Here is a 24,476-nt window from a genome sequence, read left to right as displayed (position 1 = left end):
CCTTTGGATAATGCAGTGGGGTAAGAACCACTCCAGGAGTGGGGGAACAGGAGTTTAGCACTTCGGGAAGGGGAAGTCTTTGGTGTTCTACTTGTTGCAAATTTTTTAGCACTAAATACCCTTTGATATTTGACACTGCTGCCTTTGTTAAATATTTTCATTTCTCAGAGGGTCTCCATTGTTAGTTTAATAATAGAGGTGCTAGGATACTCTTAGAAATGCTAAAAGTCTCCACCCCACCATCCCACACACACCATCCTGTGTGCTGCAGAATTAGGGATTAGAGTTTGTATAAAAACCAGATTATCCTAAAAAGAAAAAAACTCAATACCTATGTTCTCTTCACTTCCCTCTCTGGAAAAAGAAGTTGTAAAAGGTTAGGGAAGGAGAGAAGGGAGTTTATAAATAAAATATCTTTAGCCTCAGCTTCTTCTAAACTCTTGTTCATGTAAGCATAAATTAAGATCAAACTTAAATGGATTCTTGCACAGGTCAGTGGGCTTAATTTTGCTGGGTGCTGAATTGAAGGTGCTCTACTCCTTAGTGGATTTGGAGCCATGTTTCTGGAAAAGGTTCTTTGGAGCCAGATGTCTTTGCTTCACATCTTTTTGCTGTGTTTTTCACTAGGTAACTTTTTTTTCATTTTGAGACTAAGAACAAGATAGCAGAGCAAGTAACTGACTGCTTTTGTGCTAGACTCCTAAGAGAACAGTGTCTTTTGAATGTCTTACTTGATTTCTTTTAAATGATAATTTACAGTCAACATTAAGTTCATTATTATGCATTGAAATAAGCTTTGGCAGGAAAGAAGCGCCAAGTATAAACTTTAGCCTTAATTTCTAGTGTTTTTGCTATGTGGAAAAAGCCTAAGTGTGCCATATCGGCAACAAAATTACCATGTAGAGAGACCTGAAAGATGAGTGGCATGATGATGGGGCATCCTGCCTGGGGTAAATTCCTTTTTCTTTTTTTTTTTTTTGTTTTCTAAATCCTTTGAGATGAAATCTTGAAAACCTGTGTATCATTAAACATGTGAACCTGTGGCTGTGGTACTGACTGGGTGCTGCTTGGGAGAGCCGTTGGTGGCTGGGGAGATGCTGTTACTTTCTAATAGCTGTAACTTCTGGGCAAAGCTTCTTGACAACTTTACAGCCTGGGTTGTGAGAGGAGGAAGTGAATGGCGGGGGGGGGGGGGGGGGGGGAAGCATCTTGGGTTTATCGCACAGAGATTACTCTGCCTTCTCTGAAGGCCTATTAGGTCAGTACTGGGTCACTCTGACACACATCTACCATTTTTCAGTGTCAGTGGCCCAGACATGATAGCTAATTGCCTAACAAATCCTGTGTTCTTCAAGGGAAATCTCTTGAGGTTTTGCTGGTGGGCAGTGGTGATAGTTGGATGCTTTTTAAATTTATTTTTGTGGTGTTGGACCAGGCCTTGAGGATGAATGTCAGCTTACATACCAGCTCTCAGCTGCACCCAGGGAAGCCTGGGCTCAGGAAACCCAATTCTCTGTTTCCCAAGTAGAAGGAAGATCAGGTGATGCCGTATTTACAAAGGAGATAGAAACATTCTGTCTCTTGGGCTCACCGGGGTGAAGTTGGCCTGTAGTAGTCATTTTGAGAGGATTTGAGCCAGCATGTAATTTGAAAGCGCTAAACCCAATTCATCAGCGGTTGTTTGTGGTTTCCTTTTCTCACATTTGCCATTTTCCAGCCAGAACGGTTTACCGGGAACCTCCTCTTCATGAATTCATGAATTTTACCAGAACCATGCAGCTTGCTCTCTGGTTTCCAGCGAGTCCGCTAAAGCAGTTTGGCCTTTGACACTGCTGAATGAGGCTTCGCCTTTTCTTAGCCCACTTAACTTCATAGTTCAGCAAACGTTCTGCTCCAGCAGGTTTTTGGAGGGGAGGAGGAGGATGAAGTGAGGAGGATTCCTGTGGTTTTGGTACAGAGGATTGGGGGTGGGGGAAGAGACTTTGAGTTTGGGAACGGCTGTGAAAGAGTGCAGGGCTGGGACTGGAGCTGGTGAGCAGGTTCCACCTTAATTGTTTTTCAATAGGTTGACTGTGGCAGGACAAATACAAGGAAAGGTCAGAGGTTGTCCCTTTCCTCGTCCATCTTCCTCTGTGATCCTAGTGTCAGAGTTAGGATTGATTAAGATCTTAAATGTTTGACAAAAGCTTGGTGGGCAGAAATAGTTTAGGCCGGTGGGGCTTTGCACTTGTTGGGAGATCCATGGGAGATGTCGGAGCTCCCTGTCCTCTCCTGGGACCCGCCCCCTGCCGCACAGTGCTGGGATAGACCAGTTGGTGCTTGGGTTGCCCTAAAAGCTCCTTCCGATTTTTTTTTAAAGAATACATTTTCTTTGAGCTGCTTTTGTTTAATTTCCGATGTATGTGTGTGTGTGTGTGTGTGGGAAGCGTAATGGGAAGCCACTTCACATCTAAAGTGGTTCCTGTAGTGGGAGTTAATGACTCTCTGACCTTGAACGGGTTTTTTTAAAAAAAAATGTGTCGGTGGCATGGAGGTGTTTGAATATGATGACAAAACCCTGTCCTTCCTCTGACTGCTATTTTTTTTTTCCAAGCTGACTTTTTATTGATAATAATTGTCTTACTGAACACCCGTGTGTGTGTGTATGTATATGTATATATGCAAAAACCCAGGGTATGAAGGGGAGGAAGCCAAGTATTTAATCCCTGTTTATTTGGGAAGTGTCACAGGTGTGTCACAGGAGTGGTTCCACAAAATTGGTCCTGATCAGTAGAAATATTAGGTAAGCTTACCTAATATTTCTTCTGAAAAGAATTCAGCTGATTCTTTGTTTAAAGCTGAATTTGTACGTGTGAACTGGATGCTAAAAAAATCCTAATTTGCTGCTGTTTTTGTTATTACTGTTTATTCTCACCCAAACTTCCCGTGTTAATGGCTATGCATTTAGGAGAGCATAAACATGGAATATTGTTGATAGAACATGAGTATCCCAACTAGTGGCACATCTCAAGGCTAAGGTAATTAGTGCTTTAGGGCAAAGTTGAGACATAAGGTAACTTTAAAATTCACTTATATGCCTCATTGTTATGTAAATTGTTTTGTTACACATTACTATTATGTGGTTTGGATTTAGTTATGATTTCCTTATGATAAATCATGTATCTTTTTTAACTCGGGAGGAGGGAAAACAAGCAGGAAGGGAGAAAAGACAGATTAAAGAAGCAATAGACTGTAGCCATCTGCGATGATTTTGATGCTGTGAAATTACAAATTTCAATTTTAGACCTGCCATTTAGTATAAATATGTGAGACAGTTGAGATTTTTACTGTGATATTGTAAAGGTTATGAGAGCCAACAGCTTTGTCTTCATCTACACTTGCTTTTTTGAGTTGTGAATTGGCCAATTGGCAGAAAATCCAATGTCATTTAAATATGGCTCAGTCCTGGTTTCATATCACTGCTGGCTTTAGAATTTTCCTTCAAACTTTGATAAGAGCATCCCTAAGAAGTAGTAATTTGAATGATAAGATTCTTTTTATCTCAGAGGCTTTGAAGAGTGGCTGTGATCATTGAGAGAGCAGTTCAGTTTACATCAGACGGGTACAGTCTAATGATATTTTTTTTTCTGTGATAAGATTTTTGGATGGTGGGTTCTGTAGGGGTGGGGAAGTGAAGCAATTTGTGTGTACTTTCCCATTTTAGTCAGACAACCTTTTTTGTCAGGATAACACTGATGAATGGTCTGGCTGCACAAAAGGGTAGTCAGAAGGGTGACTAAAACTGCACTGATTTGAGATTTCAGAAGGATTTTTTTCATGTTGATTATTTTTGGCAGGGGGGAAAAATGCACAGACTCAACATGTTATGTTTTAAAAGGAGCTGAGAAGAAGGAAGCTACCATGAGGGGCATGGGAGCAGTACTGAAACACAGTCTGTCTGAACCAAATTTAGTTGGTTGAAGGAGTGATTTGATTATGTTACATTCTCATGTAGCTCAATAGATCTTCGAAGGGTTGCTCCCTCTGTTTTTTGTACCACCTGGTGCATTTAAAAATCTCCATTTAAATGTCCTTGCAGGCTCTATATTGCTTTTCTCCTCTCTGGCCCCCTCAGTAGTCGAGCTGCGGTTGTCAAACAGTTGTCCCTTCGTGTATCACTTGGAGAAAGGCTGGGATTGCTTCCTTCTGAATTCCTGACAAAATTTGTGCTGGTACACAGGAGAGCAATATCCGGGCCTCATTCTGTGTGTTACCAGTAAAAAGCATGGTCCTCGGAATCAAAGCCAGATGAGATGTTGTGGTGGTATGAATTTCATGGCAGGTCTGGGTAGTCTTTTGTGGGGCATATAGACTGTCTTCTGTTTTTTGTGTGTTCTTTAAAAACAAAAGTGTGTGTCTTTTTTTTTAAAAAAAAAAGACAACCCAAATCTTTCCAGACAACTCATCTTGTGTGTGATGACTTTAGTATTTAGATCTTGGCTGGGTAAGGGTTATTATCTGTCTAATAATACGCTCTGCTGAGCTTGGTCTCTGTTGTGCTTGTGAGAAGTGTTTAAAGAAATGCTCAGCAGTACACTTCAGTCTTTTGAGACTGCATCAAAAAGCCCCCCAAACTTGTGAGATAAATATCTTATCTGGTTTCGTCCCATTATGCCACATCCTTTTGACATGTGGGGAGCAGGTGAGGTCACACAGTTTTGTGAATCAGAGACAATTAAAACTCCCATGACTAAATGGCCATTTTATGAATATTCAGAGCCTGCTTCACCTCCCTGGGAAGCAAACATGTTGGTTCCCTTCTCTTTCCTCCTGTTGGAGACTAAGGAAGCTCTCCTTGTGAATGGGGCTTGGCAGCTGTTGGCCGCTTTGCCTTTTGCATGCAGCAAATTCCTCATTTACATCTTTTTTTGTATACACCCTCATGCAAAGTAGCACACCCATTTCCCCACTTCACAAAGGAGATAAGAGCTTCCTTTGGAAATGCCAGCCAAAATCTCCTGTTTATGCAGGGCTCAAAGATTTGGATTTTATGCACATGGTTCCTGTTTTGATTTTTTTTTTTTTTGATCTCTTTGTTTAAGAGATAGTGTAATATTTGCACAGTGTGCTCCTTGTGTCTTGAGGTCTCCTCTTGACTATGGCTGTCACTCCTTCCCCAGTCTCTGCAGCCTACTTGCTTGCTTCAAGTGGGCGTGTAGGAAAGTGCTATGCTCTGAAATCCTGGCCTTGTTTGCAAAACGATGGTTGGAGATGCAGGGAGTGCCATCGCTCATGCCTGGTGGGGCTGCAGGCCCTTGGGCATCATCTTCTCTAGGTGTTCACGAGTGACCATGAAGCCCTTCTGTAGCTACAACCTCAACTAGGGGAATGACTGTTTTGGGAGGTGGGATCCCCCTGTGCTATAAGTGTGCACACATGCATGTGCATCGAAAAGCAATACATTTTATGACATTTTCTATGTGTTGAGCTGATCTGCTTAGCCCTGGTGTAGTGCCCCTCACTTTGCGGGCCTAGCAGCAGAAATGAGCTTGGCCTACAGTTGTAGTTTGGCACAAAGGCGAAAAGGGGCTGGTAGTACTTGGGTGAACATGCACAAGTGAACTGCTGTATTTATCGAAAGAAAATAATCCATGAGAAAAGTTCTGCTTTCTTAAGCCTCATGATTACACAAGAACCCATATTTTATTTTGTTTTAGTGGCTTTGTTTTCTTTTTAAGTTTTCTTTATTTCAACTTTACTTAAAATTGCCTCTGGCTTGAAATAAAGCTGAGGCTCGTTAAATGCTCCCCAAACACAGGCTTGTTCAAAATGGATTTGTTGAAAGGTTTATTGATATAAGTTAGAACACATGCTGCACAAATTTACTGTATTTCTTTAAAGTACTGTTTTTCATTTTGTGTCTTTATAAATCAGTAGTATGAAATTGGGACCCTGATTCTGTTGGGGCATATCCTGTAAGAAACCAGAAGGAAAAACAAGGTTGTGGGGGGGTTTCATTTTTGTTGGATGTCCAGTTAGTGTTTAACTCGAAGGTAATTTCACAGGGGTAGTAAACTGCGCAGTGTGAAACCTGGTGGTGTAATTAAATGGAGGAAAGGCTCTTTAAAACAACAAAGGAACATGCAAAAACTTTGCTTTTGTCCTAATAGTTCCCCAGAAGGGGAGGTCATGCTGTTTAAAGTACAATGTGGATGGGCTATTAAGGTTTAAAAAAAAAAAAAAAAAAAGCTATACTGTACAGTTGATATTTGCTTTGGCTCATTTAGTCATGGATGCCTAGAAGAAACTCAGTTTGCTGGTCTACTTTTGTTTTTGTTTTTTAGATGGGTGGGTTGAAATCTCACTAAAGGAATCTGTAAAACTAAGTTCATCTCTACAAACACACTGAAAGAGATGTGCTTGGAAACAGGCCTCGTATTTACTGTGGGCCTGGTGCAGCATGCACAAGCTGCAGAGGGGCTGCAGTTTGAGCAGGCTGGGCAAAGCAGTGGCTCCTGGGCAGGAGGAGGAGGGATGCTCTTGTGCTGCAGTGGCTGGAGGACGGAGGGAGGAAGACTAGGTAACTTTCCTAGAGGCATACAGGGTGTCTGTGACTGAGATGAGAGCAGAGGGAAGACTTGGTCTAGTGTCCTGGCTGTAAGATAGCTTCTTCCCCTCCGTGTTTGTCAAAAGGCATTGGTCACCTTTCTCTAATGAGTTACCCATCTTGCGCGCTGGAACTCCTTAAAACACCACTTGAACTAAGGCAATCAATAACTATTGCTTCTGCTGGTATATGTGAATACTTTGTACAGCCACAGTACAAAGCTGCAGTACAGTGTCTTAATTACCCAGATAATCCTGTTTGCTTGTATTTTTAAACTATAGAGCGCTGGGTAATTATTCAATTCTTAATAGAAGGCAAATGGCAATGTAAACAATAATTAGGATGTTAGACTAATGCGCTTCAAAGCAAATTGGATTTTTTTCATACCGTTCAGCATGAAGTCCCATAAAGCTAACAATTTAGCGGCAAGGAAACAAGTTCCATTTTGTTCATGTTTTCTGGTGTTATCTCTTCATGCCTTGTTTCTGTGAATAAGTATGCTCTGATGATGCTGCCCACTCCAGAGCCAATGTCAGGTTGACAGTCGGCTCCCTGCTGTTTGCCTACGCTCTCCTGCGGATTCCGATGGGCTTTTTGTCCCCAGGGCCATGGGTTAGAGGCCAGCGGCATCCCGGATTCCCTCCTGCCGTGGGGGCAGGTGAGTGTGGAGGGGCTGGCTGGTGCTACAGGTGCAGCCGGGGCTCGGCTCGGTGGGTCGCAGCTGCCCTGGGCCAGGGCCCAGAGGAGCAGGCTGAGCTTGGTGGCTGAGGCTCTTCCTTCCTCTGGGTTCAGTTCTTGCTTGCTGACCAAGGCTGACTTCAGCCTTGGAAATAGAGACGTGCTTGGACAGAAATTCAGGTTTTTGGCTCTTTAATTGTTGAAAGCAGGGTAAGATGCTGTGGGTCAGAGCTACAACTCATTATCACCCTTAGCTTGGAGAGCACCCCTGGTTTTCACAGCTCGTCTCCAGTTTTACTAGAAGCCTGATGTGAGCCACAAACATGGATGCAAAACACTCAGTTGATCTCTGTTCTGTTTGCAAATCTTGTGTATGTAACATATTTCAGTACTTCCACAGACTGTTAATTAAATCCTGTCATTGTATCCATTCCTCGCATTGTATCAGTGATTTGAAGACCGTGTGTGGTAGCAAATGCGTTAGTCAATAACGCTGCTGCTTTCTGAAATATTTTAATAATGCCTCTGTCACACCAAGGGTTTTGTCTGGCCTTTGCTGTGCGTTCTCAGCGGTCTGAAGGAATTGAACAATCAGCTTTATTTTTCCCATTATCAATGCTAAGAAAGGTGCAAATGTTCTCCAGTGTTGGTGCTGAATAATAGAAATTGAATTACAGAAATTTAATTTTAACTACATTTTACTTCTGAGAAGTGGCGGTGGGGGAAATCAGTGGAACACTTCAAGAGGTTATGGCGGAATTTTTTTTATATTAATACAGGCTATCTTTATATTAAAGTGTGCACTTAAAGGGTGTGGATTTTCTCATTTTAAATCCCAGAGGCTTTTTGCCAGGCCACATTTTAATAGCATTAATTAACAAGTCTGTCTTTCCATACATCAAACATCTCTGTCTGGGGAGCTGAAGAATACCGACCAGGCTTCTGTGAACTTGGTGCTTGAATTCATTTGTTTTCAGTTTTAAGTGTTTTCTGCAGTTGAAAAAGACATCGGTGCTTTGAAAACAGTTTCCTTTTGAAGTGTCCAGCCTAGCAATGACTGAAGGAGCTACTGGGCAAATTAGCATCTTAAAAGGACCGGATCAATACCTTCCCCTCGCCTGCTCTCCTCCGGAGCTGGGTCCAGGGAACCCTTGCTCCGGGTCTGGCCAGCTGTACCCGTGTGTTTCGGGGAAGCCATCAATAGCGGCGGGGGTTGCACCAAGCCGAGACAGCTTGATTCAGTGCCCAGGGTCTTTCAAGGATTGCAATTTGAAAATGGATTTGGGGGAATTGATAGCTTTGGAAAGGTCAGGCAGCTTGTGTAATTATGGAGAAGATTAGAACCAAAGTTTTGGGAGAAATAGGAGATCAATAGTAAAGCATGAGTTGCCTGAACTCTTCAGATGCTGGAGTATTCAGTTTTGTTGTACTTAGCTGGTGTGTGTAAAAGATTTCTTTGGGCTTTTTCAAGAGACAAGTAAACACAAATTAAAAAGCGGGTGAGTGGGTAGTCCCTACTGTTTCACAGAAATGCTTGGGGGCAGTGGCGGCTGCTGGATAAGTATAGCAGGAGATGCTTAGATAGAACTGTGTTTGCCGACAAACTGAAGAAGATGGTTCTGGCTTCCCCAGTGTGTGGTCTGCAGCCCTAGCCTATGCGCCTTCAAACATGCAGTGGCACCCTCCAGGAGCTCTGGGTGGGCTGCTCTCCCCTGCCCCTGGCTTTCTTGGTGCCAAACTCGTGCTGTCTGATGAAGGCCTCCGTGGGGCCTTTGGGCAGTGTTCAGTGTCTGTGCCCTGGTGGGAGAGGGAGCCCCCCTGCCCTTCCTTGGGAGTGGGGTTAACATTGAACATTCCTCCTGCATCCATCAGTGTTAAAACAATGAACAAACGATTGCAGTAGTCAAAATTGCATTGGAGCCATTCTGAAATAGACTTCCTGTGGTCTCACGCACCAGAGATGCTAGAAGATAGCTGAAATCTGTTGCAGTTTCTTTTTAGTGGCTTCAGTGTTTGCATCTTGCGCATCTGCCAACCTCCTCTTAATCTCTGAAGTACTGTAACACAGTTATTAGGTTGACACGTTTTGTCCACTGATAATTAGTTCTTGGATTTCCTCATTTATTTTTGTGGTGATCAGAAGTGTGCAGGGTAGAGCTAATAAGACAGCTGACAGCAGGACCAGGTCCCTATATGCACTCCACCTGCTCATTAATCAAGGACTGTGCAGTTAATGAGAGTACTTTCTAGGTAATATTTAATCTCAGAGTAGCAATAGTTACACTTTAATGTGAAAGAACTTTTTTTGCAGTTTGTTGCTGATGTCATTTTGATGGTACATTAGGAACTGTCTGCCAGTGCTAATCCCAGATGCAGTTCTGTCAGGCTTACCCAAATTTCGACTGCTTCTGAAAATCCATGCAAGATTAAAATACTGGATCCAATACTTGGACATGATACTTCAGTGGGTGCTGGGTATGCATGCATACATATAGATGTGGCTGATAATGTACACTGTTTTGTAATGCTTTGAGGTTCAAAGGCCTGTCTATGTGGGGAGGAAAGTTGAAAGGAGCCAGCTAAAGAGGTGAAGTCAGTGTGTATAATTTAAGGTGCATCGCTAATCACCCGCAAGACTATTTCCATTATTTTTGGCTGAATCTACCCATGTACAGATCCTTTATCCATTTAGTTGATTCACCTTAAAGTTCTTGGAGGCTCTTTGAAGACATGCAATGTGTACCCAGTTTTAATGTACCCAGAATTAATGTACTTGGTAACCTTGAATTCAACACACCCAATAGCTTGGGAAAGTGAGCTCAAAGGGTTGTGGGCACTGTGAAAGCACCCGTTTATAGCTTTAGGATAGATAGAGCACTTTGATTTGTGAGAGAAAGGAGAACAAAATCCACCTACAGTCACTTGCAGTAGAGTGTGGAGCGGCAGCAGAAGGGAAAGGAGCATGGCCACGGCATTGCCAAGGAGGGCAGCTGCCTGGCTGCAGAAAGGGGCAGGAGACATTGTCCACTGTGGAGGAGCAGCACTGGCTCTGATGGAGGCTGAAGGAGATGCACCATGGGTCTGATCCAGCACTGCAGGGAGCTGCCCTTGTCTTAACAGGAATGGTGCAGTCCCAAGAGCAGTATGTGGCCTTATTAAGTATCGCATCTCCTTCCCGCTAGGCTGAACTGGAACAGTCACTGTGCAGAGCTGGTCTTTTTAGTTCAAGATGAACTGCTATTGGGGTATGAAAGTATGGGAAAGGAGGTCTCCTCTCTGTCTTTCCTATTTAGTTGGACATTGGTTTGCCCTTCCACGCAATCAGAGGACCCCTGTAGCTCTAACTTGTGCTGAGTTTTTAGCAGCTGCCAGCCTACTGTGGGGATACTAGTGGGGAGGAGCTCTGCCCACCGTATTGCTTTGCTTCTTTAAAGGTCACTATTAACTCCTCTTTCTTGTGGTTGTGCATTTAGCTGGCCTTCTGCAGGGATCATGGTAGTGTGACCTCTTCATACACCTGTATTAAAGTTCGAGTTAAAAATGTAGCAGAGCAAAGGAGAGACAATTTTCCATGGGATTGTTGAGCTCTTTGAGAATGCCAAATAGCTAAGTTAACTCTTGTGCAAACACTGCCTTTTATTTGACTTTGTAGTTTGCCCTTCGAAATACAAACATATTTGTGTCAATCAGCAAGTCTCCCTTCTGGAGTTCTGGTTGACCCTGCACAAAGAAATGTGACTGTGCAATTATTAAAGGCGAGGCCTTTGTTTTAACAAATGCTGAGTAATTGCTCTTCACTTGTCTCTGTGCCTCTGTCATAAATGATGGTGAACTGCCCTTCAGCCCAGCTAAATAACAAGGAAGATACTTGTTTGGAAGGAATAACTCTTCAGAAATTTGCAATATGTCAGAAGTATTGTGTCACAGGGACTTGTGGGTAGGGCAAAGAAAAAAGTTGCCTGCCTCAGCTTAGAGTGCAAGAACCTTATTTGGGTTTTAAAATGCAATTGGGTCACATATTATGCTTAGGTCACTTGGACAGAGTTGGTAGGGGTTGTCGAAGTATAGCGGAGGGCTGAATTTGCCCATTATAAAATAATCTAAAGCAAATATGGAAATGTGATACTCTGGCAATTTACCTAGTGCTTTTTATGATGAAAAAGATGAAAGCTCCTCCTCTCCCCAGCCATAGTGTTGGCAGGTATCAGAAAAAGGCTTTTAATGTTTACCAGGAGTTTTTCCACAGTCTGGAGGCTTGGATCTGGTTGGTGCCACTGCCCTGACTGATTCTGTATAGGGAAGTTGTCAGCCACAGTGGTGAGGCTATGGGTGAGTTGTGCCAAAGAAATAGGAAGTCGGACCCCACAGCTGGTTTTGGAGGATAACCCCTGTCCTCTTCTAGATACTTTGTTGTTGTTGTTTTTTTTTTACTAAAAACCTTCTGAAGAACAAGAAGCCTGGTATAAAATTAATTTTATTAAGCATTACTGATGCTCTATAGAGATACTACCAAGATAGCTCAGTGCTTATTTGACCTGCCTCTTCTTTCTGTATTAGCTTGTAGTTCCTCCATCTTCATTCAGTCTGTATGTGATTTCGCAAAATAAATTGTTTATTGCCCTGAGCTCAGCATCATGAATCTTGCAAGCAGACCTTCGATTACAAATAAGTACATGTGATAAGGGGAAATAAATTTCCTTTAAGGGAGTACTTTTCAATTTGTTCCTCAAAGAGGTTTTTCAGAAAGTAGTGGATTCTGTTTTACCTATTCATGTCAACCAGTGTATTTTGGCCTTATTCCAGAAGGAAATAATTGAAATACTAGGTGGTGTCTTTTTAACTAGTCCAGACCTTGATTAATGGATTCATAGTCCTCATGCAGGCTTAAGAGACTAAGGCATACCTGCTGCCTATGTTAGCATTTACTGTCCAGCTCACTTTAAGGATTTCAAAGTTTGGACTTGCTTAGAGTTGAAGATACCTTGAAATGTCTTTCACCTTTCCTCTTTAACCAGAGGTGTGTGTACAAGTTGGCTGTAAAGATGGACCTGGTAACAGGGCAGGAAATAATGGGCTTAAATTGCAAAAAGAGAAGGTTAGGGTAGACCCAAGGGGAAAAAAAAATTCATAATCACAGAGATCTGTAGTGCCAGTGCAGATTGCCTGGGGATGTGGGGGAATCTCTGCACTGGAGGATTTTCAGAATAAGTTAGTTAGACATCTAGTAGCATGGTTTAAGTACAGGTTATCCTCCTGTGGGGCAGGGGAGTAGACTAACTGGAGTCGTCTCCAGCCTCATCTCTTGTGGTAAACGCTTTGTCACAGTTGCCATGGGATCACCATTGTCTTACATCTGTAAGGTAGCTCTTGAGGTCTGACCTAGAAATAGAGACTTGATTGTGCAGTTTCCTGACCTCTTTCTCCCCAAGAGGTCTCTTGGCTGCTAGAGCTCTTTCCCTGCATTTCAGTTTTCCAGTTGGCTAACCAACTAATTTCAGCTAACCAGAACCCTCTTTAGGCATCTTAGATGTCTCTCTATCAGTTTGTTCTAGTCCCCTGCAGAGCCAGAGTGACACTGAACAGGCCCTGGCTTTTCCAAAGGATCGTGGTTCCACATATGAGGTTCAAGGTTCGTAGCTCCATTTTACTGGCCTTAGTGTTCCCTCCTTATCTGAGCCTGTGGTAACGATGTGGTATGGCAAGGATGCTGTGGAGCAACCACGAGGAGCTCTGCCTGTTACTGGCTTGCCCAGAAAGGCAAGCAGAAGTGCTGCTTCCGTCTGGGTCCTTCCTCCGCCCCCGTTGCAGCAGTACTGCTTTCATCGCTCTGAAACAACGCGCTGTCTCTAACACTTCAAGAAGCCCAGAGTAGATGTGTGTAGCAGATGCGGTGCTGTGTGCCTTGGTTTGTGAGTCTGTGCTGTGTTTTGGCTTAATTTCGCGTTCCCTCCCACGCACCTCAGATATTTGGCAAATTTATCTTGGCTTGTTGAAAGATGGCCTCCCTCACGCAGACAGAAACCTTCACTTTGCATAGAGGTTGGTTTTAATATGCAGCACATGTGCTCACTTACACGTTGAATAAACAGGTACCTCTGAGGAGATATTGGCTGCTCGGGTGCAGTCCTATATCTGTTGGGATGCGGAGAAGGGATGTTAAAATTGTTTACGAGGTCAGAGCTATAGTGAGCCTTGCACCACCTTTGAGTTACGATATCATTACCTGAGCTGCAGGAACCAAGAAATAAAACCTTTTACCATGAAATATGAGGAGTGCTTATGACTTTGAAGTATAGAAAGGAAGAAAAATGTACACTACATCCTAGTACATTTTTTTTTGTTCTATTGCAGTGAGTTTGATTTTGCTTTCTGGTGACACATAGAATGTGGCATAGAATAGATATGGCATTTGTTAATAATGTTTGTGCTAGAGAAATGCTCCTTTTACTAGTTCCTTTCTTTTTGGGTCATGCCAGGAAAAATGTTCCTTTCTAAATGGGATAAATTATTCAAGCTTATTTAAATAAACTTGCTATTATTTCTCTACCTGGTACCTGCACTGTTGCAAGTCCAGTCACTTGTTTCCTTTTACCCATTGTGCTTCCCATCCTTTACATGAACAGGTTTTTTCTCTGCTCTGGTGTAGAAGGCATTATTATGTTAAGGCTGAATGAAAAGTTGCACTAAAACATTGATGGAATAGAACAGAGATTGCTGAAGCAATATTGATTAAGCTAATTATTCTCAAATTGACAAGAGCAGCTAGCAGTTTACTTCTGTTGTGAGAACCACTAGCAGTTTTTCAAAGACTGGAAGCAGTTGATGTCTGTATGCTCTATAGGTAGCAATCGATCAGAAATATTTTGGCAGTTCTTATATTGTCCTTTATAGGTACTTGTCTCGTAAGTCACTTTAGTGGAATTAAATAACGCTGTAACAAAGTTAAGTATTTGCAGAGTGAGAAAGAATTTAAAAGCTATCAACGAGAGAAGAATGTGTAGGTGTAAAAACTGGAGTGAATGTGGGGTATTGTAACAGAAAGATGCGCTGCAGATGGCAGGAGAGGCAGCAAAGACTGTCCCAGGAGAAGCTGACAACTGCCCTGATGAAAAGTAGTAAATCAGTATTTAGCAAAGTTAACTTTTTGTTCCTTCAGAAAGTGTATTTTGTGGTCTTGCTGGTCTAGTGTTATGTCAATAAGTTGCATCAAAACTTCCTCAAGTCAGAACATCTGTTGTGGCCAATGGAAGGACTCCCCTTGACTTTAATATGCTTTGGATTGGGCCCAAAATGCAAATAGTTTCTCTCTCATCCTTTGAAGTCTTTAACATTTCATGGGCTCCCTTATGTTATTGGTAATTTGCACCAGAGGTATTTTGCATGCAAATGAAATTTTGGCAGTGACGATGACTGCATTTGTGAATATGCATGGAAGTGTGCACATACAAATATCAGTAAAGCGAATTTTACTTTTCAGTATACCAAACTAGAAATTTCTTTGTAATAGTGGGTTGTTCATAGAAACTAGAATTGCAATCAAATGTATTTGTCAATAAATGAAAAGACTGTATAAAACTGCCAAAGTACATTTTGATACATCTGGATAGAGCCAGTTGATTTTTCTTTTTCTTAGCTTGTTGCAAGTTAATGCGTGTTTTCTATACGAAACTGGCATTTGTCACTAACTTGTTACAGCACTGTAGATGTCATAAATTTAAATACTGTAATTGAACCTGAATTCAGTATGGATTATTTACCAGATCAAAGAGTAACTTCAACCTACAACACTCATTTTGTTTGCTCATGTAAACTTGTGAGCTTAGTGAAGTGCTAGAGAAGGATTACTCTTTAGAGTTATGTGAGTGCTAGCAAATCACAGGGTTTTAGTTTTTAATAAACTGGAAGTGTATTTTTTAGCTGAGAGACCCATTTTAAAGTTTCTTAACTCAGACTATTGTGTTCTCACAGGAGTCTGAAAGTGTTATTCTGCAATACCAGAGCAATAAAATATGGCAAGTTGACAGTCACCCTGTTTACCTGATATTAGGACCTCACTCTTATCATGTGAGGGGTGCGAAGGTGCTTTCTCCCCTAGTATTAGTCCAGTTAACCCTGTCTGAAAAACACTAAATGCTTACAGGGGCAGCGTATTGACATCTCAAGTTGTCACCTGCCCTGATCACTGTGATGCTCTTCCCCATTTAAAAGTCAGTCTTTCTTCCTTACCTCTTTAGTTTCAACCTTTTCTGACCCAGCCGTTTCTGCCTGAGCTCTCATTTGCAGGGCAGTCCTGCCGAATCCCAGCAGGTTCAGCTGACGTTGCATCCCCTGGGGGTTTGTGCTGAGGTCCTTCAGCCCTTTCTGCTTCCTCGCTCCCTGGGGCAGGTGGCCCTACCTGTCCTGCTGCATGGTGGCTGGGTCGGCTTTACTTCAAGGGCACAGCCATCTGGTGACTGGGAGGAGAAAGGGAAAAACACTTTGGGTTTCCAACTGCCCTAAGATACGATTAGGAACACCCTTCCACAGAAAAAGTCAGATAAATAGAGTGTTGTAGGAAGGGCTCCTCAGTGCTGTTGCCTGTGAGGAGACCACCGCGTATGACTGGAAATGTAAAGCATTAGTCACTCTTTTTTCATACCCTAGGCTGTTACTTAAAGCTCTTGCCCGGAATGTCATTGCAACAGGGAGGGAGTAGCAGGGAATAAGGGCTGGGGTCAACAGCAGCAGTGCCGAGCGTTGAGAAAGGATGTGTTGGGGGAGTGGAGGTGCCAGTGCCGAAAGCCCTCGCCTGAGCCGCGGCGGCAGTGCTCACTGACTGGGTGAGTGCCAGGCGAGCGGGAAGCTCGCTGCCCAACAAGGTGCCGGCTTTGATCGAGTGGGAGCTTCTCTCTGAATTCCTGTGCATCTGTTTGCGTGTGTAAGAAAGAAGTGCATAAACAATCAAAAACTGAATGCGGTCTTTTGTAGACTGACATGTGATGGCCCAACTCTTAGAAACGTTAAGTCACCAAAAATATTTGTCTGTTGTCAGCGGAAAGCATTTAAAGGAAAGAAGTGTCTTTCTGGTTCTGTCCGTTTTGTTAACGAAGTTTCTTTTTGAGAAAGAGGGAAGATAAAGTAAGGGTGAACATATGAGGGGACATAATGTTGTAAGCCCTATTACGGAGCTGCTGGCTGCACTGGGACAAAATAAGGTGGGCAAGTTGAGGTACTTAAACTGTTAAGGATAGCAAAGGTATTTGACTAATACTGGGCCTAGTCTGGAAGATACTGAAGGGAAGGAAAGGAGTGGGGCTATGGACGAGGCATTGCTAAAAAGTGATTTGGAAGTGCCGTAGAGACCTGCCTCTTCCCATGAGGCTGTCCTCAACCTGAAGCGCCCCGAGCCTGCTGAGTCAACACCTGCGCTCCCAAGAGTAAAGGAGGAGGCAGGGGCCCTCGGTAGGTTTTGTGGTCCTGAGAAGCCGCTGGTGCCGATGAGCACACATCAGAAGAAGCCTGAGGCTGTCTGGTTTAGTCCTGGAGCCATGGGCTTCTTGAGCAACCTCTGACTTGAGGGGTACAGCTCTGCTTCCTTCAGTTGCTTGTACTGCAGGGTGGTGCTTGAGCCATGCTTGACTTTCCCTCCTCAGCCTTCCTCCAGGTGTTGCTCAGGGCACAGCCTCAGGGAAGGCCTCAGGTGAGGGGGAGGGAAGGGTGCAGTGGCATTCATGCAAATCCTTGGCTGCTTTAAGCTCCTCTGTTCAAACCCAAGCTGTGGAGGTTTCTGATTCATGGGATTTTCCATTTGCTTAAGCATCCTACTTGCTTTTTCTGAAGGCAGGTTGTGTCCCAAATTACTGTGTAGCATGGACTCTTTAATATCATGAGTTCGAGGGCTAACTTTGATATGAGCTGCATAAGTAATGAATAATAGCTGCTTCATTCCTGGCAGAGGCTTAGTGATGGATATTGGCAGGGAGCATCTAGCTAATTCTTGAACTTTCTTCCTCTACCCAAAGTTAAAAGCTGATCCTAAACTATTGATGACATCTGGCATGTAAACTTGGTTGTTAAATCTCATCCTGTCAGATTTTGTGGTTTGGGGGCGCTGCTCAAGCCATACTGCGACACCCAGGCATGCTTGAAATTCACCTTGCAGGCATGCTGTTGTTCCCTAATTCACTGCCAACCCTCTGGAGAGTCAGCAAGTGACCAGTCAGTGCAGTGAGAGCTGGGGTCTGTCTGAATTAGCATTCCAAAATAAGAGTGAAGTACTGCCCAGTTAATATACTCTGCATTACCTAAGACCATGAACAGCCTCTTTTGTGAGGGCCAAAGTTGTCTTTATAAAGAAGTGACACAAAGGTGGCTTTAAATATGCATGGAATGCATATTGATTATTTTAAATGCTAAAAAAGCCTTGCTTGTTATCTGGGAAACCAAGGACAGTTGTTTTATTATATTGAGTCTTACAACATCTTTAAAACTTTTCAGCTGGGTACAATTGTAGAATGAGAATGATCTTCTAAGTCTGAATCACAAGTTGGAAGCAGTATTACTATTGCCAATGTAGGAGGGGGGATGGAGGGAGGAGGGCTGTCCTCCCAGTAATGAGACAGGTTTAAAATGCAGAAGTCAGGAGTTTATATGCTGTTCTTTCCCTTCTGTGGTTTGGGGGGGGAGAGATGTTTGTTTGTTAAACCCACTGGAGAATATTTAGGCCATCATTCCAGGCTTTTCTCACTGCCAGGAAGGATGTGCTTTAACTCTAAGATGAGAGTGACAGTGCCCACTTAATTGTGTTTAGAGAGTGAGATTTTGATAAAACAACACATACTGTGCAGATTGTGCCGCAAACTGCTGATAGCTGGCCTCCGGCCCATAAAGTGACACCTAACGTAACCATGCTGAAGTTGAGTGCAGCGCATAAATCTGGTTTCTTGTGAGTCTTTTCGGTGCACAGCCTTTGGGTCTCCTTTGTCTGCCTTACAACTTTTATATCAGTGAAACTCCACTAATGATGAGAATTTCAATTTGCTACTTAAATTTATGTTGATGTCAATGTGAGGAGACTCAGACCATGTGTTATTAGGCTCGTTTTATGAGAGTAGTGATCAGGCTGTTGAGTCATTACATCTGCTTTACACTTTGGATTTTAATTGCTTTATGGAGCTTGTTAATTTTTGTTTAGTTCACCAGTAGCTTATGAATGATAGTTGTCTCTAGCAAAAACCGCCACCAGCTCTCTTGTTGTTGCTTCTATATAGTACCACAGATCTTAGAAACATGCGAGCAGGATTTTATCCTAGGTAACTATTACATTGTAGCTTCAGAAATATCATTATGTTTTGTTTTGGCTTGTTTTCTTCTCTGTTACTAGTTAGAGCTATAATGCTTGGAACAATGTGAGCAATAGTCAGAACTTCTTAAACTTCAGCTAATGCAGGAGATAAAACTACCCAGGTGACGTATTTATAAGTGCAAGCATTAATGAAGTCATATGAGAAGTCATTATCTCCACATTTTTAAATCATTTGTTGAGAAGTATACTACTATTTATTTAAAATATCCTTAGTATAAAGGTCCTAGGAATACACCGCTAGAATGTGGTACGCAAGTCCCTCTGTATGGGGTTTTCCATAGGCAGGTGTTCTTTGACCTTGCCCTACATGAGGAGCTTCAGACTTTCATTTCTGGATTACCAACTGCCCTCTCTCAGTATCACACATTCACCTTAACTTTTCTAAAAATGCAGTGGCAAATCAGATTGCATTAATGGAAAATGCTGTGGCCTAGAAAACAGCTTTTAGTGCTGACAGAATGGGCTGATGAAATCTGGGCTGGTAAGGTATGCTATTTTTGACTGCAAAAAGTAGCATTTTCTGAAGGTTTGCTGAATGCAGTAATGGATTTTATGTTCTTCTTTGTTAGTCGTCTCTAGCTGCTGGTAATGGTAATGGATGCTGTTAATGTTAAACATTTAATCAGCTAAAGTATATGTCTGTCTGCTTTTCTTTCTCAAAATTTGCAAGGATTGTTATCAGTTCTATATATTTTCTAAGAAGTCAAAAGCAGCTCAGAGAAGGTGAACAGACACCTGCTAAATCCATTTTAGAAGCCTGTGGGTACAAATGAATGATTATGTGGAAAGAATTGAGTCTTCTCACTGGCTAAAGAGTTGCTTGCAGTAACCATTGCCTTGTACTGTCTTTCTCCAACCTTGCTGTGACCATTTAATGAGGTCTGATTCAGACTAATTCCCACAATCTGTAGGTTTTATTCCCTGCTGAGGCTGGAATATTTGGATGTCTGTTCAGACATATAGTTTTCTTTTAATTAGCACATCTAATTTTTTTTCTTTTTCTGAAGGCCGCAACCTCTGTCCTAATCCAGGCAGGTGAAATTTCACAAGCACTTTATCATGGCTCATACCTCAAGCATCCGGACACACCTTTCTAATTGTCATTTATATCCGCCTGTCATTGCCTCTGGCATTTGCTGAGTTCACATTTCCATGTGATTTACTGCAAAATATTTTGTTTAACAAGTAGCTAACACACAGTGACAGGGAAGTCCCCCTCAAGAAGCTGAAATAATGATTGCCTTGATCTTTGCTGTCTTGAGGTAGATGCTAAAAAAATCAATCTGTTGATATCAGTGCTTTAGTCTTTGCGCATATGAAGAATTCTTGAAACTGGAAAACTCTGACCTTGAATCCGTGAGTGCTTTGACTTGCAAATGCTTTTTGTCATGGGCTCTGTGTGCGTAACAAGGCGGATGAGCTCTGAGGCAGTGCATTTAATCCGCAGTTGCAGAATTTCAAGTGCAGTTGGTTTATGAGTAAGTGGCAGCTCTGCAAGTGTTCAGGTAACTATTAAAGTATTTGGATGCTGAGGCTGCTCCTTAGCAGCAGTTCTGGGAAACTTTTTAATATACCAGGGCAGCTGCTCTGTCTTCTGGACTCAGCTGCTTTAGTCCCTGTCTGAGGGTCCTGTGCACAGCAGGGAAGGAGCTCTGCTGGGCGCCCCTTGCCCGTGGCCTCCTGCCGGGGCACGCTGTAGCAGCAGCCCGGAGTGGGGCACAGCCCAGGCGGGGAGGCTTCTGTTTCCTCTCCACGGACCCGGGAAGCCTTCAGCTAGGGTTCTTGGGGAGCTAGTTTTTAAGGCTATGGATGAGTCCGGTGTAACTCTTCCCATGTGGGAGTGACTTCCCTTTCTTTCCTTGTTGCTTTAAGGCAATCTGGGTAGGGAACATCTAATTTAGGCCTAGAATTTGCTCTTCTTCAGTTAAACATTCAAACCTAGTATTCTTCTGAAGCCCTGGAATTACTGTGCAGATGAACAGTTCTGTTTGTGTATTTCAGAATAAAGTCACTAATCATTTGCAATGCCAAAACCCACTTAATATTGACAAAAGTGGTTCATATGGGTTTTTCAAAAGATTGCTTACATCCCATGATGATTTGGGCACAACCTAAAAAAATAGCTCTAAGTGGCACATGCACCAAATATAAGCAAATGCATAAGAATAAAATATAGTGAAATAACCATCTCCCCTCTTACCCCAGTTGGTTGCTGATCTCATGTATTTGGGGCTCTGCCTGGCACAGTGTGAATTTACTGACCCATTAGTGGCTGCTGTTTGGCTGCACTTTCACAAAGGAAAAATGTCTAGAAAATAAACTTGACGCATCAGACGCACCATAACTAATTAATTGCAGCCAGCACTTTTCCTCCTGCTCTGGTTAACTGCCTGAAGTTTTGATTATGTACAAATTTCATGGTTTGGTTCTGTTAGAAAATTCTGGGTTTATTTGAGTGTATATTTCTTAACGAAAGCATTCAGGCAAGAAAAAAGCATTATGTAATTGCAGGTAAGGAACAAGGAAAACTAACAGACCGATCTGAGCATTAGTTTTCAAAAGAACAGATTGTCCTATGTCTTTTTGATAGGCTAAGAAAGATTTTGGTAATCAGGTGATGAAGTGCTTGAAAATTCAAGCAATCGGTGGTCCTTGAAGGACTTCTGGCTGGGGGAACCCAACAAATTCACAGTGAACTCAGTTTTGGTGGTCAAAGGCAGAGTGCAATAACCCTTCTGTGGAGTGGGCACAGGGGAGAAGTCTCTGCAGGCTGTAGATGGCTGCTGGGGCTGCTCTTGAGGATCATCCATCTGTAGCTGTATGGTGCCTTACTGTATGAAACTTGACAGTCACGGGAACACCAGGAAGGCAGTGCAGTTTTGCACAGTGGTTTTCTCTAATTTGGGATGAATGAATCCACTGATCGTTGACAAAGGCAGAGAGAAAAAGGGGAACATTTCTGCCTCAGGTCTGTTTGGCTGAAGTTTGGAAGTGGAGGTTACTCTGTGTGAATTTGGGATCTCTTGAAAAGTGAAAGACACATACTGAAAATAGATGGTCATGGATACCCAAGTAGATTTGTTTAACTGGTTTAAGATCACCTTGTTGACAATATTCTAAAACCTCAATCTCCTGAGCTATCTTAGATGCAATTTTGATGCTGCTGGTGGCATTCTGTTAACTGTTGAGGCAAAATTAAGTCTTGATATGGTTTAGTGAGAGCAGATAATAGTGCTCAGAACTATGAACTGATAACATATCGTATCAGGAAGAGTGTGGGACGATCAGGGCGGATGTGAGTCACACGCCGGCTCCAGGGTGTGTGAAGCCTTGGTGAGACATATGCCGGAATTCTTTGGTAGAGTAAATGTTTCTGGCCTCGACTGAAGTCAGTGGTGCTTTTGGCCATTTCTAAATAGCTCCATGGTTACCCCAAGTAATTTATTTGTTTATTATCTTGCACTAATTTACGTAATCATGGATATTTGAATAAATAGCTCTATCATGCCACTCATGAGGGCCCATGAGCCAAGATGGGATGTTATTGTTAGGTTTATTTGCCGATAGTTTTGTCAGAGACAGATGCTTTTCCACATTAGAAGCAAAATTGTGTTTGTTTTGTCACTTTCTCCTAATTAGCAGCTGTGTGATGTCCAGCAGGAATTTGAAAGGAAGCTTTTCTTGTGTGACACCACTGCTGGGACAAAGGCTCCGCAGGCTCAGCTGTGTCCTGACCTGTATCCCAGCCCGTGGGCTGTTCCCTCTGGGTACTTGCTCTGGTGGCCAGGATTGCAGGAGGCTCAGGACAATGTGGCAAAACCCCACTGGGGATGGCTCATCAGCTGCCCCTGCTGGGGATGGGACTGGCCTCCAGTGATCTGCATGGAGAGAGGGAAGAAACTTGACATTTGTTCGTCAGTGATGGCTAGCATTAACCCAGCCACCTGAGAAGTCTTAATTTGCTTTAGCAATTGGGTCAGCTGTGGGCTTGTTCCCTGTGCTGGAGCTAGTCTTGTCTTGAAACTGCATTATCATGCCTTGGTTTGTGTGCTTCCTGCAGCACCCAGAGTGTGAGCTCTGTCTCCCACAGGAGCAATAGGCACCTCCACTGTGTAATCTTTCAGCTAGTGTGCTTTTGCTCTGGTGTGGATGGATTCATACTCTGGATGCTTCACCTGGAGTAAGTAAGCCAGAGGGCCCGTGCCACCACTCTCCCAACTCATCATTTCCACTGGCTCACTGGTGTGTCTGCTGAGAGCCTCCCTGGAGTTGCCTGGCAAAGGCTGAGCTGGGGGAGAAGAGACTTATCACAGCTATTTTTGTTCATGCCTAACATCAGTTTCTGCAATTCTTTTCCCCAGGATTTTATTTAATTTCATATATTTTTTTAATGTATCTTCTCACACAAAGGCAGACTTTCTGCAGAACTCTTGAAGAAAAGCTTGGCTTAAAACATTCATCAAATGGGTGCCTCCATAAACAAACCTACTTTCAAAATTTACCACGTGATATGCCCATTGTACAACTGGGCCAAATCCTGTACTCATAGAGCAGCACCCGTGTTGTAAATCTGTGGGTTATCTGGACCTTGAATATGGATGGACAGAGCTGTGATACAAAGATACCATACGTCAGCTAAAAGGAATTAGTGCATGATGTGTCTTGTGAGTTCAGGCTAGGAGAGGATTTAAAAGGTAAGTCTGGCTGAACTTGTAATACTTCTTATCCAGAACTTGCAGCAGCCACTCACAAAACTGGTATCTCTCTGGCTGTTCTTTTTCTGAGCCTCTTGCTTGCTGGGGCTGCTACAACAGGTCCCCCAAAACAGCCTCTGTACATCCAGTGCCTTTCCTTCACTCTGCAGGGAGGTGTGTTGATGCAAAGAGGCACTGAGTGCAGATTTGAGGGAGACATCTGCTCTCCACAGTGCAAGCACTGATGCACCAGTGTGGTGGAGACCGTTCTGAGTGTACCTGAAGAGGGTCAGCAGTACAGCCTGGACAGCAAGCATGCGGCTTTCCTACTCATTCTAGATTGGCACAGTGCCACTGCTGGCATCTCCTTCAGGTTGTCATGATAAGCAACTTCACAGTTGCTTGTGACCTAACAGATCATGCTTCAGTGCTACGAGCGATACACTTCTCCCCTTCTCCCCAGATAATTCCCTCTCTTGCTTTTATTTATTGGTTAGAAAAGACTGTCACAGATAAATAAGCATGTTCTCACTTGACTTGATAATTTACATGGCATTGCTGAAGGTGGTTTGTAATTTATACATGGAAAGGATTTGCTGATCTCATTAATAACTTTTCAGACATCTAGATAAACATGCTATTGCTCTGAATCAAGTGAGCTTGAAACAGCCAAAGTATTTACCTGCAAGGGCTTCTGGCACTCCACTCTTTCCCAGACAACAGAGGTTTGACAAAAGAATGTGGGAACTGCCAAAATGCGTTTTTCCTTATAGCCACCCAGATCACCCTAAGGTGGGAGATTTCATCTATTCTTGCTAAATTATTCTTCTCTATCGAAAGGCTTGTTGACAGGAGCAGATTCCCAGTGCTTTGATTTTTAAATAGGGACTGTATTTCACAGCTCTGAGCGCTCAGCCCATGCAGGCATTTCTCTGCATCCTTTCGAACATCCTGCCAAAGCCTGTGATACAAAAGAGCAGGTAAACAATCTCCACAAGCTTCCTCTACTGAGGCTGTAAAAGGAGAGTTGAGACAGCCCTGGATATTCCCTGCTGAGTATGCCAGGTTGTTACCATGAGATTTTGTTTCATCAGAAGTAATCACCTCTCTTTGTATGGGCACCTTGTTATCTGGAGATCTCCAAGTGCTCTATGTGCACTTATTGCTTAATTAA

At 43.0% G+C, this 24,476-nt stretch overlaps 1 protein-coding gene across 1 annotated transcript in view; it reads left to right on the top strand.

Moving 5' to 3' along the window:
• Positions 1 to 24,476, top strand: part of EPHA4 (EPH receptor A4) — a 107,451-nt gene that overhangs the window by 6,683 nt on the left and 76,292 nt on the right. The gene's annotated exons all lie outside the window — the stretch shown is intronic.

This window comes from Accipiter gentilis, chromosome 6 (assembly GCF_929443795.1).
Source record: "Accipiter gentilis chromosome 6, bAccGen1.1, whole genome shotgun sequence".
Classification (NCBI taxonomy): domain Eukaryota; kingdom Metazoa; phylum Chordata; class Aves; order Accipitriformes; family Accipitridae; genus Astur; species Astur gentilis.
The sequence above is the reverse complement of the archived record's forward strand: the minus strand, read 5'-3'. Positions and strand labels throughout refer to the sequence as shown.